We start from the raw sequence: 18,789 nt of genomic DNA on the forward strand, positions 1-18,789 counted from the left end.
CCTTGTTCACTGCTGCATTCTTATAGCTTACAACAGTATGGAACATATAATAGGTGCTCAAATATTTGTTGCATGCACCATCATTTTAATGCAAAAATGAGTTATTCCCTTTTATTAACGGAGCTATTTTCTGGGGCATGTGGCTTTGAAACTAATGCTAAAAGAATATTCTGTAACATATGGAATCATTTATTTTTATTAACAAGTTAATTCAGGTTTTTTTTTTTTTTTTTTTTTTTCAAAATGCACAATTCCCAAGAAGCTGCTTAAAAATGAGGCAACTCATTTCCAAGCTGTTTCCCTCAAGTACAGTTGATGGTGCTAAATATTTATTAAGTGCCCGTGTGCTAAATTAGGTGCTGGTGGGCAGTGACTACATTTGAGTCCAGCCAGAGTGGGACCAGAGCGCACAGGAGGGAAGATGTGGAGTTGGCCTGGTCCCCTTCCTCAGAGCCCTCAGGATTCCCTCCCCAGATGGGCGGAGGTGATTTCAGAGAAGGTGGAATTATGATGTGTTAAGTGTTACAACGGCCCCAAGTGTTCAGATAATTTAGATAAGAAAGTAGAAGGGGACCTTCTCCTGGGCGACTTGGTTGTTCCAGAAATGACTAGGTGCTTCTGAGTAGCAAACATTGAAGAACTTCATGATAGAAGCAAGCCACGTAATCTTGAAAATGGGAATTTGAACCGAATCAGCTCCGTAAAGAGGTGTTAAAGTATGTTTCTGGCTCTGTGCTTTAACAATTGCTCCCTCACTTCCTTTAGTTCCCCTGAGCCCTGACTTAGCTTGGGCCATAGTTGCCTGTTCCTGGCCAACTGCTGGATTCTAGTGATGTTTTTTATCCTCTTGATATGATTGCATACATTCCCTAAATCCCCAATCACCTACTGATCTTAGCCCTCAGTTTCTCAACCATTTCCTTAAAAACACGCTGAGCGGTGGGGAGAGATAGCATGGGGAGAAATGCCAGATATAGGTGAAGGGGAGGAAGGCAGCAAATCACACTGCCATGTGCGTACCTATGCAACAATCTTGCATGTTCTTCACATGTACCCCAAAACCTAAAATGCAATTAAAAATAAACAAATAAATAAATAACAAAACAAAACACCCTGAGCCTTCATAAAAATGATATTTTAGCATCGTGTTTTAACCAAAACTGGTATTTTAGTATCTTCCTGCTGTTTCTTTGTGGTAAGTCCAGCTCTACCATCTGCCATCTTTGTCAGTTATTGTGGGTCAGAATTGTCCACGAAGGCTAAAATCAATAGCAGGAGGAAGCCATTTGTGTGGGGTAACAACTCACAATTTAGAAGCATATGCAGCTCAGTAGGGTTCAGAGGGACATTTCTCGGCTGAGGAGGGTGCGTGCTGTAGGAAACTTGCTGGCTGAAGTGAGTGTGCTGTCTCTAGTACTGGCTTGAGGTTAAAAGTGTATATAAACTGTATACCACAGTGGACCATGTTATCTATTTCTTTGGGAAAATGAGACAGTATTATACAAAATTCATACTATTCAGGGTGACTTTAATCACAATAGGCACTTACTAGCAGAATTCTATAACACAACTGACTGTAGCTGTGGTCACACACAAATGAGCACTATGGGCTTTTTACAGTTTGTATATGGTTAAACTATGGGATATAGCTTGCTTTTTAAAGATGCCCACCTACAAAGGATATTTATATAATATGTGTACATGTAAAAACATATGTTACAGATATGTATAAATCTTGTAAAAATCCAATGTAATTTAATAACCATTTACTGAGCACCCACTATGTCCAGATACTTTTCTTAAATACAAAGATGGATCAGAAATAGTGCACTCCCTCAAGGAGTTTAGTGCACTCAAATGAAGTACAGACTTATTCCCTCACTCCTTCCTGGCAAAGGAGGGTACAGTTTCCAAGACCCAAGGGGCGTTAAACCATTCACTTATTGCTTTAGCAATCATATTACTTTCCAGAGTTGTCATCTGGCTTGGCTTGGGTGGTAAGACACAATTTTTTTTTCCCTTACTTTTTGTTTTCAATAAGCTTTCAACTAAAACAAACAAAAAAGAAAAAACAAAGAAACCCTAAACCTTGCAACTAATTTCAATAAGTTATTGTTTAAGTTTCTTCTCTTTTATCATATAACATGGAAACTATTTTTATTATGTGAAGAGAAAGACTGCTTAGGATTAAGTGTTTAAACTAGACTCAACGCAGCTTAGTTTTATTTATGAAATACCACAAACAGTTAACAAAAGGTAGGAAGAGGGAGAACAAAAAATGCAGGTGAAACAACGAGTAATATGTCAATGAACTGATGACACTTCTCGTGTCCTAAAGATAATCTTCTAAGGTGGAATACGAGCTGAGAAACACATTTAACATAAACTAATCTCTCTAATTTCTTTCTTTGTATAATGACCTTTCATTCACTTAGTATACAATGAGGGCTGACTATGTGCCAGGCATTTTGCTAGGCATAGAGGAAATTGGAATAAACTAGCTATAGTCCCTGTCTTCAAGGAATACAAAATTTAATTGGGGAAGCTAAGTGTGTAAACACATATATATGGGAGGTGGAAGACTTCCAAAGCTTAAGCATGCCCATATGCAAAGCTAATATTGATGATCGGTCAGAACTTTTTATCTCCATATCACGGACGCAAAGATTTTTTTTTAACCTTGCTTATGGCATATCATATTAGTCACCTACTCCATTTGGCAAAGGAGAGCACATGTCATAGACTTGGATTTTGGTCAGACTCCTGCCAACTTCTAGCTGAGTGGCCTTTGGCTAGTCATACCATCTCTCTGAGAATATTGCCTCGTCTGACAAAAATGGAGTAGGGGTACTGCAGGAGGATGTTGATATGAGAAATCACTTTACAAAATGAGAAGTGCTATAGGATATGGCTGCATTCTTGTAGCTGGTGTTTTATCTGGATGACCTCTACATTTTCCAGTTTCCCATCTTGCATTTCCAATAGACCAAGGTGTCCATGGATTAATAGTTGGCTTCCAAATTTAAGAATCTAGCTGGGATTATTTGTAAAGTTTTGGGTGTATATGCACATGCATATTTTTCTAGTTCCTCAGGTTTCATCAGATTCTCAAAGGGGTTCATGGATGTAAAAGAACCCAAGACTGCTAGATAGTCACAGTGTTTTTTTGCAGGGTGCAGAGAGTACCTTCTTTATCTTTATATCCCAGTACATATATCATAATGCCCTGAACAAAGTAAGGGCTCCTAAATTTGTTACATTAATAAATATCAAAATGGATAAGTGCTATGATGACAAATACTAACATTCAAAACAGGTCTGGCCTCACCCCAGGGATGAAACATTGAATTCTAATGAAGCCTGTCATTGGCTGTCACACGGGTAGAGGTACCAAATTTAGAAAGCCAGGCTACTGAACATTCTTAAGCAATTGTTTTTAGAATTTTATTACTTCTTTACTTATGTTTTCAACCAACTTGGGGAAGCTCCTTCTCTCCTCCTTCTTGAATTTGCAGATAGATTTGTTCGTTTGATTGTGTCAAGGCTGAAGTTAGCCCAGTCATACAAGCCTCCTAAAGACTCTTTTCTGAGCACATGGGAAGAATCTGGTGAACACATGCATCCCACAGGAGGGGGCTTGCCTGAAAAGCAGAGCAACTTTTGAGGGACAGACACAAACCTTTCAGTCCTTTGCTTATGTCTACTCTGACTCAATGTTTCTTACATTTGCATTTATGATACAAATCTTCTAGTACTAAAACTTTCCTGACACAGCTACTGGAGATTGTAAAGTTTAGATATATGCCTCAGACATAAAAATTATTGAAACGGGTTAGGAGATTGGCCTGTCACATTGCATCACAACTGGAGGTAAAGTGCAAGGTTGTCCATTTCAACTTTGTAATACTGAAAAGCTGAAATGTGATTGTAATATTGAAAAGCTGAACAACAATCTAAGTGTCCATCAAAAGGAGACTGTCTAAAATAATTATCATATAACTTAACAATGGAATGTTAGTAACTCACTCAATAGAATGAGGTAGTGTAATGTACAACATATCATTGTACTATAAACAATGATGTTTTTAAGTGAAAAGTGTATTGCTTTTAAATTTATTTTAAAATATTTGTAGACTCACTAGATGTTAAAAAAAAGTAGTACAATAATCCCATGTACCTTTTACCCAGCCTCCTTCTATGGTACATTTAAAATACATCTTTAAGTAAAATACAGGAGGTTGCAGAATGGAAAATATGCTAGGATCCTATTTATGTAAAAATAAAAGTCTACCAAGCTGTTAGCACTGGATATCTCTGTGAAATGGGATAAAACATGCAGCAGGAAAAGGAGGAAAATGATGGATTTTAATTTTTTTGATTTATAAATACCTATACTATTTAATGTTGCTGTCATTATCTACATATTTATATAGATGCCTATATATGTATATGTAGATGTAGATATAAATACATACTTCAAAAAGGATGTATCACTTTTATTTAGGAAAATACCTTGAATAGCAAATCTAGGAGAAACATTTCTATGATGACAAATCTATGCAAATTAATCGAGGCTCTAAAAAATTAGTTATTCTCAGTCTGACAGATTTTTTAAAAAAGGAAGCTATGAGGCAGGGCTGTATTATGAACATTTGATGCCTACTGCCCTAGAACTCACCACTGCAGTGCTTAGACAATACATCCTGTCAGAGGGCACTGCGCATGGACTACAAGATGCATTTTCCATGATTCCATGGATTGCTGGACCCTGTGGGCAAGACTAGAACACATACATGGAATCCAAAGTATAAGCTAATTCTAAAAGGCCTTGGTTTCTGTATTATAAATATAATTGTATCAGCAGAATTATGCTTTGACCATTTCTGCCTATGCCAGAATTGAATGGGCAGGAATCACTGAGAGCTAGAACTCAAATCTGGCCTTGGTATGCAATCTTGACTATTTTAAGCTCTCTGATTCCCCATGTGCCTTTTATCAACCTTTCTCCATTCTGCAACTATTTGAATTATCTGGTACATAATCAAAAATGCATTCCCAGCTGTATTGTACCAGTCAGTAGTGGGTGATGCGACCTTCCTACAGCATTTCTCTTTAAGCTTCAGCATACGTATTTATACTCTTCATCCTATCTATTTGGAGTGGTCCCAAATTCCACAGGCTACTCCATGGTGTGGAGGTGGAGCAGGAAGGGGAAAATGAAGGAGACCATTGCTGCTGAACATCCAGGGTGTGTAACGTAACACCCGACAGGTCAGTGTGCTAATGTATTTAAACATTTGTTTACTGAGTAATTTATCTCTGGCATATTAGGAGATTGTTAACGGTGTCAGATAGCTGTTTCTGTGATTAAGTTGAAAGGAACACAGATGCATAGTTAACAAGACATGTTATTTATATGATATTTGTAAGTCATATAAATAAATTTTTCTTTGAATGCTAACCAAAGGCACATGAATCATTCATGGTGTTTATGTGACTGACTAAATGCTGATTTCTTAAGCAGAATTAGCAAAGGAGTTGATTCATGTGAAGAACACTGTCATTTCTACTTCCCGTTCAATAGAATAGCCTAAATTAAAGAGAACTGAAAATACTCTCTACAAGTTACATTAGTAACATTCCTATTCCCTGAAAGACACATGTAGACATATGTACAAAATCATGTTCATTCATTAATTCATGCATGCCTGCGTCCATAAATTTTCTCACTCAATATTAATTGCAAGCCAGTTATGTGCCAGGCTCTATGTGCCAGGCTGAGGAGATAGTGGTGAGCAAAAATAGATCAAGTCTCTGTTTTTATAGGGTTTAAAAAATCTAGGGTAAAAAAAAAATCTAGGGTAAATAATGCCGTTAATGAAAAACTACCCAAATGATTATATATTAATAATTACCAATTGAGTCAAGTGCTCTAAAGGGAAAGAGTCAGTTCTATGAGAAAGTGTAAGACAAGATGGCTGATCTAACATGGGGTGGTCAGGGTAGGCTTCTGTGCAGATGTGGTGCTTACACTGAGATCTGACAGATGACTAGTAGGGCTGGGTAGGAGAGGGCATGTGCTTGATTAATGTGGTGCTTAGTGTGTGTGTGTGTGTGTGTTGTGAGTTGTCCAACACTTGAAGCTACATGTATGAAGGCGGCTCTGGAGTGGGAGGGAAGATGAATGTGTCAAGGATGGAAAAAAATGACAGGTAGCTGAACGGCAGAGAGACAGGGTCAAGTGATTTAAGAATGAAACTGGAAAAAACAGGACCCAAAACATGAAGGACATTGGAAGCCAGGGCAAGAAACACAAAAGAAATAGAACTTGGAAGAAACATGATCAAATATATTCCCTTCTCCTATCCCTAACATACATTATATACAAAAAGAACAAAAAGGAAACACATGTCCAAAAGACACTGGGGAACTGTGCTATATTTTAGGCAGTAGTATGATAAAACTGTCTCGTATTCTTAGTCAGGGTCCTGTGCACAACCATGGCAGAACAACTCCCAAAGAGATTTAAAACAATGAAACAGGCATTTATTTTCATGATCGTATATTTTGTTCCTTCGTTGAGCCCTTTATGAAACTGAGAAAATTAAATGTTTATGACCACCTTGCAGACATCAGGAAGGTACAAAATTCCCAGCTGGGTCCACAGGGCTGTCCTACTTCAGTGCCTAGTTTATGCTTTCATTGTGTTTACGGAGCTACTAGAACCTCCTGCTTCAGAGACAAATGGAAAAAAATCAATAGAAGCTGGATGTGTTGCATATTGAGTTATAACAATGGTAATGAATGTGGGCATTCCTGGGACTCCCAGAACACTACCTTTGGTGAAAGAGCGCCTGCTTACCCTATTATTTGACTCCCAAAGAATTTTAATGACTACGATGTGTCTTATGTGACTACCACTTTGCAGAAGCATTTGGCCTTAAAAGGTACCAGAGCCTCTCGATTGTTTTCATAAGAATTGCCTCCCATCTACAGATGCACCCACCCAAGCAAAGCCAGCGGGCTCTGCATCAGGAAGGCTGATGTGATGGAGTCCACATGCTGCTAATTTAGTCATCGTAGCTTTATGACTTGAACATGTTGATAGAGATATGCATCTACCAGTCACAATGGCAGGGATTCAATAGCCCACTGTGCCACAGAGGGCATGCCTTGGACGTAGAGAGTGAAGATTTTCCACAACTTGTGAATGAGCCCTCTGTGAGTTTAGCCAAAATATTCATGTCAAAGAAACGGAAATCTCAAATAAAACCCATGGCAGGCCAAGCTCAGGAGGGCTGGCTAGCCAACAAATTCTGAGCAAGGGAGTTCAAGGGAAAAGGAAAACATATGTTTCATACACATGTATGAAAATAATCTCCTCTTCTATAGCTTTTGAAATGAGGATAATGAAATATCAGCAGGTCTTTGAGGATGAGAAGATAAAAGGATTTTTTTTTTTGTAAGTTATAAAACAACAGTATCTGCCTTTAGCAACTAATCCCAAGAGAGTCACTTTCAGAGTCCAGACTGGAAGAACACTTAACTTCAAAATAGCTCTTTACAAATACTAATCAGATGGTCCGCAAAAGTCTCTATCATATGAAAGTTATCTTAACCCAAGTAGGGAAGCCAACTGACAGCTGTAAATATCTATGTGACTAGCTCTGTATTAGAAGCAATGGTGAATGTGCGTGTGTGGAATGGGATGGAGTCAGTGTGTGTGTGTGTGTGTGTGTGTGTGTATTGGTGGGTGGAGAAAGGGTGCATTCACTCAGGTACAGGAAAGCTTTATTTTTTCTTTTTCTGACCAGTTATGTTTTTGACTGAATGGACAGAACTGACTATTGTGGTGTCATGGAAACTTAGCCATGGAAACCTTATAGAAATATCAGGAGATGAAGAGAGGGAGTGCTGAAGAAAGCATCGCAGAGAGATTGCTACCAACTGATTCCCAGAGGTACTATAAAAATAACTCCTTTTATCTTCCTATTTTCAGTGAGAGAATCTCACTATTTGGAAAACAATGCTTGCTATTCTGCAGCTTTTCTGTATGGATAACTCATAAACAACTTGGAAAACACTCACTCATCTTAAATGGAACTGAATTGAATCAGATGTTCAGTTTGGAGGGCTGAGGAAATGAAACTTACCTTTCCGTCGAATGTGGGCCTGCAGCCTCCATAACTAATACATCAACAAGTCCTACTAATATATCATAAATAGATCTTGAATCTACCTCTCTCTATCCCTACCACCAAGCCACAACCTTTGCCAGTCCCCAAAGTCCCCCTTAGGTGTTTTCACGGCACCCTATGCTTTCTTCAAAGCACCACACTTTACATGTTCATTTATGTGATAACTTCGTCCATTTGTTGTTTTATTAATTTATTCACTCATGCATTCAACAAATATTTATTGGGGCCCACTCTGGGCCAAATGCTGCTTCAGTGACTATTGATACAATAGTGAAAAACAAACCAGACAAGGTCTCTACTTCCATGAAGCTGACATTTGAATGGGCACAGACAGAGAGAAATAAATAAGCACTGTAGCAAGTAAGAACAATGCCTACTGTCTAATTGGGAAGACAGACATTCAGTCCATTATTCCCTCAGCACCCAGTATGAGCTTCAAACGCAAATCAGACCAGGCCAGACTCTGTTGAAATTCTGTCTATGGCTTCCTATTGCACTTAGAATAATATGCAACCTCCAAACATAAAACCTAACCATGTTGAGCCAGTGAAATAGTATCTTGGTTTTAAAACATCATCAAGCAAACAAAGAAGGTATTAGGCGTACTTTATGAAAGCAAATGAACTCTCAAACGAACGGGTGTCCCACTTAACACCATCATTTTTAACATCTGCAGTGCATGAGTTGCATTTTGTTCTATACAGTGTTTTCCTTTTATATTCAAATAGATCATTTCAAAAAGGTTGGTTTTCTTTTGATTATCATTCCATCTCTTATAAAACTGCTATTTGATGAGTTATATGACCTCTCCAAGCTTCAGTTTCCTCCTCCATGAAATGGGGATGGACATATTTTATATCATACATTGCTTTGGTGATTAAGTGAACCAAAGAGCATAAAGTGAACCTGCTACAAAATAAATGTTTAATTAGATGTTTTTCCCTTTGAGCAAATGAATCAGGACTCATCCTTTTTTGCTGTAAATCAACAAACTTACTGACATGGGAATGAGAATGTCACTGAAATAAAAATAACGTAATTGTTTACTTCATGGCAGGGTGAGGGTTGGGGCAAAAAGGCATCTCCAGCCTAGGTCACTGGTAACCTGTCATAGTGACTGAGCTGACACCAAGCCTTGCTTTGAAGCAGGTATTTTTATGCAGTTAACCTTCTCTGGGCTGGTGATTATGCAACATGTTTGTTCCCTGAGCACACATTGTTCTCACGCAGCCAGCTCGGTCACTAAAAATCCGACCTGTTTTAGAATCTTCCTATTTGTAAATACCACGCAATGTCACTGAAAAGGCTTACAGACTGGGAAGAGGAGCTGAACACATCTTGGAACAAAGATGCATCTCCTTTCCAGGTGGTACTTCTCCAGAAATAGGTGTCTTTATCTGTGAGACCTTGAACTGAATGCGGGCTCATCTGCCATCACTCACACTTCGACTGCCTCACTCCTACAAACCTGTTCTTTAACTGCTTTTATAACTTCGTCAACATTTTCTGATCATAAAATAGAATATCTAGCAAAAATAAAGAATAAGGATCACTAGTCATTCTACCCTCTCCCTATCTTCAAATCACAAGATAACTTTGATTGACATTTGATTGTAGCCTTCCAGGATTTTCCCCTATTTCTCTATATAGACATATTAAGTGGTATAAGAGAATGGATTGTGGATTAAGACTGTCTGGCTTAAATCCCAGCTCTGTCACTTATTAACTGTGGAGCCTAAAGGAAATTACTTTGAGCTTCTCTGCCTCAGTTTCTTCACCTATAAAATAAAAATACTCCTGGAGTATTGTGAGGATGGATAATACATACAAAATGGTTAGAACAGTGCCCAGTAGGTGCTCAATAAATGCGATCTAGATGTATAGTTATAAGTAAATATTGAATAAGGAACACTTAACTATGTGACTTAGAAAAGAGAAGAAGAATGTCTCCACTTCACAGCTGATTCCCCCGAGTACACAGTTGGTACACAAGAAACATTCATTCAATGAATGAGAGCGTGAACCCATGAATGAATTGATAAAACATGGATGAGGAGATAAATGATGAGAATGGGTCAGTGTAGTATAAATGCAGAGGAGCCCAGTGGAAAATTTCTGGCTGAGGAGAATCTTTTCGTCTTGGTTATATTTCTAGGAATATTTTTAACTTGTGTTAGGCACTTGAGACCTTCTAGGTGGGAAGAGTGGAAACCCACAGGATTACTCTGGGGTGCACCGGGAGGAAGGGAACGGAATTGTTCAGCAGGTCTGTAACTGACAGTGGAGCTCCAGGTCCCCTTTGCTGTCAGGTCTCCTCCTGCTGCTCAAACACCATGCTTACCTTTCTGCAGGGAGCAGAAGGTTCCATTCCTGAGTCTGGCTCCTGCTTCTCCATGTGCTTAGGAAGAAGCTCCTGATTAGCAAATGCTAGAACCCTTTTCTGAGTCCCGGAACCTCATTGCCTGCTGTTTATTGGGTTTATTTATAGTCTTGAAGAAATAACAGAAGTCGGTCACTCACCATGAGGTCTCTGAAAAATCTCTGCAGAACTTCTCCAGGCAAAGTGCCCCATCTTACCTCCCAAGTCAGATCATGGAAACATATCTAGCTGATAAGCAACTCTAAGCTCTTGGTGAAAGGCAGCACTCAGGAATGAACCAAATGTTAGCATTTTCCATCATGGAGTTCTTAGAAGAAAGGGGTTTCAAGGGGGCTTGAAGAGGAGGTGTGAAGGGGTGTGTGTCCTTTAGATGCATGGTGGAATGGGCTGAGAGCCTGTCTGAGGCCTGGAATGATACAGGGCGGTTTCACACACGGCTCATGGTGAGGCCTTTTTTCCACCCTCATCGAATGCCATTACATCACTCTTTTCCAGTTACAGGAAATCCAGTTGAGTGCTGGCCACAGCATTTCCCTGAGATCCAAGATAAACAAATCCGTCTCTCCTTAGTCCTGGAAGCTGACGACATGTGAAGGAAAAGCCAATTCATAGCATCTTGTATCGGGCCTGGGCAGCTGAGGGTGAACCTGCTGGGCAGGTAGACAGTGGGCAGCTTTCTAAGCACATATATGGTCAGAGAGCAGGGACACACATCCCTGTCTTTTTCTTTTTTTCTTTTATAAGAAATAGTATTTGAATTTCATTTTTCTACTTACCAGGCTGGAGTCCCAGCTCTGCTATTTACTAGCTGTTTGAGCCAAGGCAAGTCCCTTGAGCTTGCTAAGCCTCAGATTCTTCATCTGTAAAATGTGGATCACAAATAAAACCAATCTTCATGGGACACAGAAGCATTAAATGAGAGCGCCCATGTGAAGTGCTTAGCCTAGTGCTTGATGCATATTACACACTCAATAAATGTTTTCTATTCTTGTTATCACCAGTTAAGATGGTCAGTCCATACTATTTAGGATTTTTAGTGCCATTTCTCCCTCAAATGCAGTACACAGTATTTTTTTTTTTTTTTTTTTTTTCTGAGGCAGAGTCTCACTCTGCCACCCAGGTTGGAGTGCAGTGGCCTGATCTTGCTCACTGCAACCTCTGCCTCATGAGTTCAAGCAATTCTCTTGCCTTAGCCTCCTGAGTAGCTGGAATTACAGGCATGTACCACCATGCTCAGCTAATTTTTGTATTTTTAGTGGAGATGGGGTTTCATCATCTTTATCAAGCTGGTCTCGAACCTGATGTTGTGATCTGCCTACCTTGGCCTCCCAAAGTACTGGGATTACAGGCATGAGCCACCGTGCCTAGCCCAGTACTTTTTTTTTTTTTTTAAAAAAAAAAAAAAAAAAAAAGAAAGTGAAAGCTTTTTTGCAATAAAAAATCCCCAATGAAATGGGCAGAAACCATAAGCGAGTAGATTGAGGAGCATGTGTAGAGCAAGTGACATGTAACCACACCCACATAAAGATGTGCAGTGTCAGCAGCTCACGGAAGCCCGCTCATGCCCCTTCATATGCACTATTCCCACTTTTCTGACTTCTGCCACGATAGATCAATTCCTTAAGTGAAATCAGTGTCCTAACCACCATCCAAATAAGGACACAGAACATTTTCAGCAACCCAGATGAATTCCTATCTCACCCAAAGAAAACTGCTCTTTTGACTTCTATTACAATAAATTTTGGTCTTGAGTTTCTAAAATGGAATGATGCAGGTGTTATAGCATGTTTTCTTTGGCATCTGGCTTCTTTTATTATACTTGCTCAAACATGCTTGTGAGATGCATCCATGCTGCTGTGTGGAGCAGACATTTCTTCTTGTTGCTGTATATAATACTGCATTGTATAAATATTCCATAATACATTTGTCTGTTTATTGTTGATGACTATTTGTGTTTTTAGTATTATAAATAATGCTGCTATGAACATTTTTGTTCATGTTTTTTGGTGCATATATACATCTTCCTGTTATTTATATATTTAAGAGCAAAACTGGCTGTATCATAATGTCTATATGCATTTAATTTTAGTAGATAGTGCCAAACAGTTTCAACATTGTACCAATATACATTACAGCAGTATATGAGAGTTCTAGTCACTCTGGAACATTCTCATCAACACTTGTGATTACAAGTTTCTTCTAAAAATTTAGCTATTCTGGTGTGGTGGCTGTGCTGCATTATCTCATTGTAGTTTTCATTTCCATTTCCTTAATGAGTAAGATGTTGAGCTCTTATATTTGCCAGTTTCATATCTTCTTCTGTCAAGTGGCTGCTCAAATATTTTTGCCCATCTTTCTATTGGATTAGCTGTCTTTTACTGATTTAGGTGAATTTAAAATGTATATTTTTGGAATACACAGAATATGTAGATATTTGTATGCAAACATCGTTTCCCACTCCGCAGGTTGCCTTTTCATTCTCTCAATAATATTTTTTGATGAGCAGAACTTTTAAATCTTAATATAGTTCAATTCATCAATCTTTTTCTTGGGGTTTGTGCTTTTAATGTCTTATTTAAGAAAGTATTGCTTACCCTGATGTGATGAAAGTACTTTCCTATGTTGTCTTCTGAAAGATTATTGTTTTTCTTTTCAGATCTGAAGTTGATTTTTATAAATCATGTGAGGTGGGTTGCTACTCTTTTTTCCTTCTTTTCTTTTTTTTTTATATATATGGATATTTTATTGCACTTTAGGTTCTGGGGTACATGTGCAGAACATGCAGGATTGTTGCATAGGTACATATGTGGCAATGTGGTTTGCTGCCTTCATTCCCCCATCAGCTTTATCTGGCATTTCCCCTCATGTTATCCCTCCCCAACCTCCCTACCCCCTGCTGTCCCTCCTGTAGTCCTCCTCAACAGACTCCAGAGTGTGATGCTCCCCTCCCTGTGTCCATGTGTTCTCATTGTTCAACACCCGCCTATGAGTAAGAACATGTGGTGTTTAATTTTCTGTTCTTGTGTCAGTTTGCTGAGAATGATGGTTTCCAGATTCATCCATGTCTCTACAAAGGACACAAACTCATCATTTTTATGGCTGCATAGTATTCAATGGTGTATATGTGCCATGTTTTCCTTGTCCAGTCTATCATCGAAGGGCATTTGTATTGGTTCCAGGTCTTTGCTATTGTAAACAGTGCCAAAATGACCATACATGTGCAGTATGACCAGTGTCTCTATTTGCAGGTGACATGATTGTATATTTAGAAGACCCCATCATCTCAGCCCCAAATCTCCTGAAACTGATAAGCAACTTCAGTAAAGTCTCAGCATAAAAAAATCAATGTGCAAAAATCACAAGCATTCCTATACACCAATAACAGACTAAAAGGAGCCAAATGAAGAGCCAACTTCCATTCACAGTTGCTACAAAGAGAATAAAATATCTAGGAATACAACTAACAAAGGATGTAAAGGACCTCTTCAAGGAGAACTACAAACCACTGCTCAAAGAAATAAGAGAGGACACAAATAGATGGAAAAACATTCCATGCTCATGGTTAGGAAGAATCAATATTATGAAAATGGCCATACTGTCCAAAGTAATTTATAGATTCAATGCTATTCCCATCAAGCTACCTATGACCCTCTTCACAGAACTGGAAAAAACCACCTTAAACTTCATATGGAACCAAAAGAGAGCCCACAGAGCCAAGACAATCCTAAGCAAAAAGAACAAAGCTGGAGGCATCAGGCTACCTGACTTCAAACTATACTGCAAGGTTACAGTAATCAAAACAGCATGGTACTGGTACCAAAACAGAGATACAGACAAATGGAACAGAACAGAGGCCTCGGAGGCAACACCACACATCTACAACCATCTGATCTTTGACAAACCTGATAAAAACAAGCAATGGGGAAAGGATTCCCTGTTTTTCCTTCTTTTCTTCTCATATGATCTTGAATAGACTCAGCACTATTTGTTATAAAGGGCTACTTTCCCTTTTACAGAGTAACAACACTATTGTCAGAAATCTGGTTACCATATATGTGGGGGTCTTCTTGGGATTTTAATGAAAAAAAAAAAACAAAAAAAAAAAAACCAAAACCAAAAAAAAAAAAAAACAAAACAAAACCAAAACTGTGCTTTTTATTCCCTTAAAATATTTAACTTATGGGCCTAGCAAAGTGGCTCACACATTTAATTCCAGCACTTTGGGAGGCTGAGGTGGGTAGATCACTTGAGATCAGGAGTTTGAGACCAGACTGACCAACCTGGTGAAACCCTACCTCGACGAAAAATACAACCCCATCTCTACTAAAAATACAAAAATTAGCCAGGTATGGTAGCACATGCCTGTAATCCTAGCTACTTGGGAGGCTGAGGCAAGAGAATTGCTTGAACCTGGGAGGCGGAGGTTAGAGTGAGCCAAGATTATGCCACTGCACTCCAGCCTGGGCAACAGCAAAACTTCATCTCAAAAAAAAAAAAAAAAAAAAAAAAAAGTTTAACTTACTATTTTGTGATATGGGATAAACAGATCCATGTCCCAAAAGCAACAGATACTTCTGTTCACAAAAAACTTTAGGCTTGAGTTGAACTTCCAAATTTCTTACACTTTTTTTCTTTTTAGCATACTGAGGTGGACACTAATTTCAAAGGATATAAGTACTAAGAAAGTAATTACAAGTTTGTACAAGAACCAGCAGGAATCAGCCCATAGTAGAGTGCTATCATACAATTTATGCTTGGTAGATATTTTTAAAAACACATTATTTTCCACTCAAATGTAATTGGATACTACATTCAATATAATGACCAATATCAATTGAGATTCTAGCACTGAGAGAAGAGATGGTAAATATATGACATATAGACTTCCATGCCTACATCCTGTGATCATGGCAGACACTGCTAATTATGACATTCTCTACCATATATATGGTAAATATATAACATGTGGGTCCCCATGCCTGCCTGTGATCATGGCACACACCACTAATTAATCATGACATTCTCTACTGTATAGCTCAGAAGTGGCCTCAGAATCCTTCTCAATGTAGAGCGCTCGGGATTCACTACCACTAATTGATCAGATCTGTCACATAAAATGAAACCTACTTGCCATCATTAACTTAGAATTTCTGGCTGCATTCACCTCTACTATAACCTTAAAGCTCCTAGAATCCCGCTCCTTCCAACATAATCATCCTAAATATTTCTCTGAATTGCCTGTGTTATGTGAGCTGTGAATGAATAATACTGCATTCAAAGTGGTATCAAAGAAGACAACTGGCTGGCTGGCTAGCTGCCTCCAGCAGGCCTGCTCGGATGGACAATTCCTTGGTAGGATGAGCTCAGGACAAGCCCTAAGCCTCACCTTTGCAGCTTATAAAGCTTCATTCAGTCCGCTATCCCTGAGTTTATCAAAGTCCCAGGAACTGACTCATAAAGAAACTAATAGAAAACAGATTTATAAATCAGAATGCCAACTGACTGATTTGTAGTGGAGTCACCAAACTTTCCAATGGGTAGAATATTGGTTACTCCTACCCAGGAGTTTCACTCTCTTGTACAGAACTACCTCAAAAACGGAATTAGAAATTGGAGGTTTAATGGTTCAGAATACAGACTCCGCACTGGGACCTCAGAGTCTAGGTCATGGTGATTTTAGGCAAGTTGGCTTTAGCTTCTAAATTTCAGTTTTCTCATCTTTACAGTGAAAGAGGGGGGTGATAGTAATTGCTTCTTGGGAGTCAGTGCACAAATATACATATCATTTAATAGCTTAGTATCAGGCATGTAATAAACAGACAATAAATGTTAAATTATTAGAATAGATTCAGCACAAAGAAAATGTGATATTTTTAAGGACTATTTTTTCCAGACTATGGAAAATCTTTGAACTCCTTTGCTCCTTCTTAGAAGCAAAAATAAGTTAGTTCATGTGATAAAGTATCTGTCACACCTTCTTTCTGTTGGATCGTTTTGGATGAATAAGAAGTCTTAAACACCAAATCCCTATTCACTAGATTTCATGTGCATTTCCCTCTTCTTCCAAAACCAGTCACCATTAGATTAGATAAAATCAAAGGACTAGGTTTTACCCTTTATATTGGTCATGTTCTAATCCCAGGCATAAAAGCCGGCCACCTTGCTTGGACAACAGGCAGAGAGATAATTTGGTCTTTTGATTGGCCTCATGAGATTGTCTATATTCCTTGATAAAGACTTGGGAGAGGTAAGGAGGAACATCAACGTGCCGGTGAGTGTATTTTTATTGTAATTTTACTGGAGGTGGGGTGAGGAGGAAGACATGTGTGTTTCCCAAGTGGCTGCTGTATGTCCCAAGCATTTTCCATGTGATATCTCACTTAATCTTCATAACAATCCTATCACATTGATGTTTTTACCTATGCTTTATGGGCAATGTCCAGAAGGTTAACAATTAGCCTAAGATCCCACAGCCAGCAGGTGGTGGATTTGAACATTTGGTGAACCTGAACTCAGAGCCATCTGATATCAGAGTTCATGTTCTCTCCATCACACCTTACTGGCTACTTTTGGCTGAATTTTCAGAGGCTGACATTTCTTCTGACCTCATATGAGAGATTATAGTTTGAAGACTCTATTAGTTTGATAACAAAATTTTTGTCCATTTGTATAAATATGAGAAGATAGACGTCGGTGAGGAGATCTAGAAGAATGATACCCAATGGGAGGGAGAAATTGTTTACATCAGTGGCTCACAGTCTTGAGTGTGCATCAGACTCACCTAGAGGATTGGCTAAAACACAGATGGCTGGGCCCCACCTGAGTGATTCAGTGGGTCTCGGGTAGGGCCTGAGAATATGCATTTCTGACAAATTCACAGGAGGTGCTTGTATTAGTCAGGGTCTAGAGGGAAAGAACTAATAAGATATATATATATATATATATATATATATATATATATATATATACACACACACATATATATAATATATATATAAAATAAACTCATATATATATAGAGAGATATATATATAAAACTTATATATATATAAAATAAACTCCCCTATATATAACAGGATATAGATATATATCTCCCCTATATATAGAAAGTATTAACATACACGATCACAAGGTCCCACAATAGGCTGTCTGCACGCTGAGGACCAAGGAGAGCCAGTACGAGTCCCAAAACTGAAGAACCTGGGGTCTGATGTTCGAGGGCAGAAAGGATCCAGCATGGGAGAAAGATGTAGGCTGGAAGGCTGGGCCAGTCTCTCCCTTTTCATGTTTTTCTGCCTGCTTTATACCCACTGGCAGCTGATTAGATGGCACCTACCAGATTAAGGGTGGGTCTGCCTTTCCCAGCCCACTGAGTCAAATGTTATGGTATTCTCCTTTGGCAACACTCTCACAGACACATCAAGGATCAATACTTGCATCCTTCCATGCAATCAAATTGACATTCAGTTGGGAGTGTCAATTTGGGCCATTCCAAAGTGAAGAATGTGGACAGCTAGGCCTCCAATGGGGAACGTTCAAACCATAGAATTGGCTCTTGAGTCACTCACCCATGTTTCTGTATTAACCTTCACGATGCTGATGCTGCTGGTCCAGAGATTACACTCTGAGAAACACTGACTGATTTAAACAGAAGAGAGAGAAACAGGAGGGGGTAAGCGTGGAAAAGACAGTGGGCTAAAGGATTAAATATCCAATAAAAGCTGTACTATCTCTCCTATGTTTTACAGAATTTATGCTCTTGTCTGTCACTTCCAGCATCACTCCAGTGTGCCCATTGATTCTGGGAGCAGTAGAGATGTGATTGGACAGGGTAAGAACAATGAGGGCCGAGTAACAGAGAAGGAACGATGTGGCCATGAATTGGGTGAATTAGATGGCAGCTCTGTTACCTGCCAGCATCCAGATTGCCCTTTCCGGAGGGAGAACAGATTCTGGCCAGGCCCTGTTCAGGGAGGGATGGACTAGATTAGAGCAGTAGCAGGCAGAAGATCCTCCTGGGCCATTCCAAAGTGAAGAGTATAGACAGTCAGGACTCCAATGGGGAAGGTTCAAACCAGAGAATTGGCTCTCGAGTCACTCCCCCATGTTCCTGTACTGATATCTGAATCAAAGCAAGCCATAATTTTCCTATCAAACTGCTCCTCATGCACCCCGTTGTTCCCACCAAATTGCAAAATAGAAGAAGAACTG

At 39.0% G+C, this 18,789-nt stretch overlaps 1 protein-coding gene and 1 long non-coding RNA gene across 2 annotated transcripts in view; one reads left to right on the forward strand and one right to left on the reverse strand.

The window, feature by feature from the left end:
• NR3C1 (nuclear receptor subfamily 3 group C member 1) overlaps window positions 1-18,789 on the reverse strand; it is a 474,477-nt gene that overhangs the window by 277,828 nt on the left and 177,860 nt on the right. The gene's annotated exons all lie outside the window — the stretch shown is intronic.
• On the forward strand, window positions 5,077-9,232 carry LOC141580297 (uncharacterized). The gene is made up of 2 exons (XR_012512491.1): window positions 5,077-5,271; window positions 7,815-9,232. It is a non-coding gene; the product is annotated as an uncharacterized LOC141580297 (long non-coding RNA).

The sequence above is a fragment of the Saimiri boliviensis genome, chromosome 1 (genome assembly GCF_048565385.1).
Source record: "Saimiri boliviensis isolate mSaiBol1 chromosome 1, mSaiBol1.pri, whole genome shotgun sequence".
NCBI lineage: Eukaryota > Metazoa > Chordata > Mammalia > Primates > Cebidae > Saimiri > Saimiri boliviensis.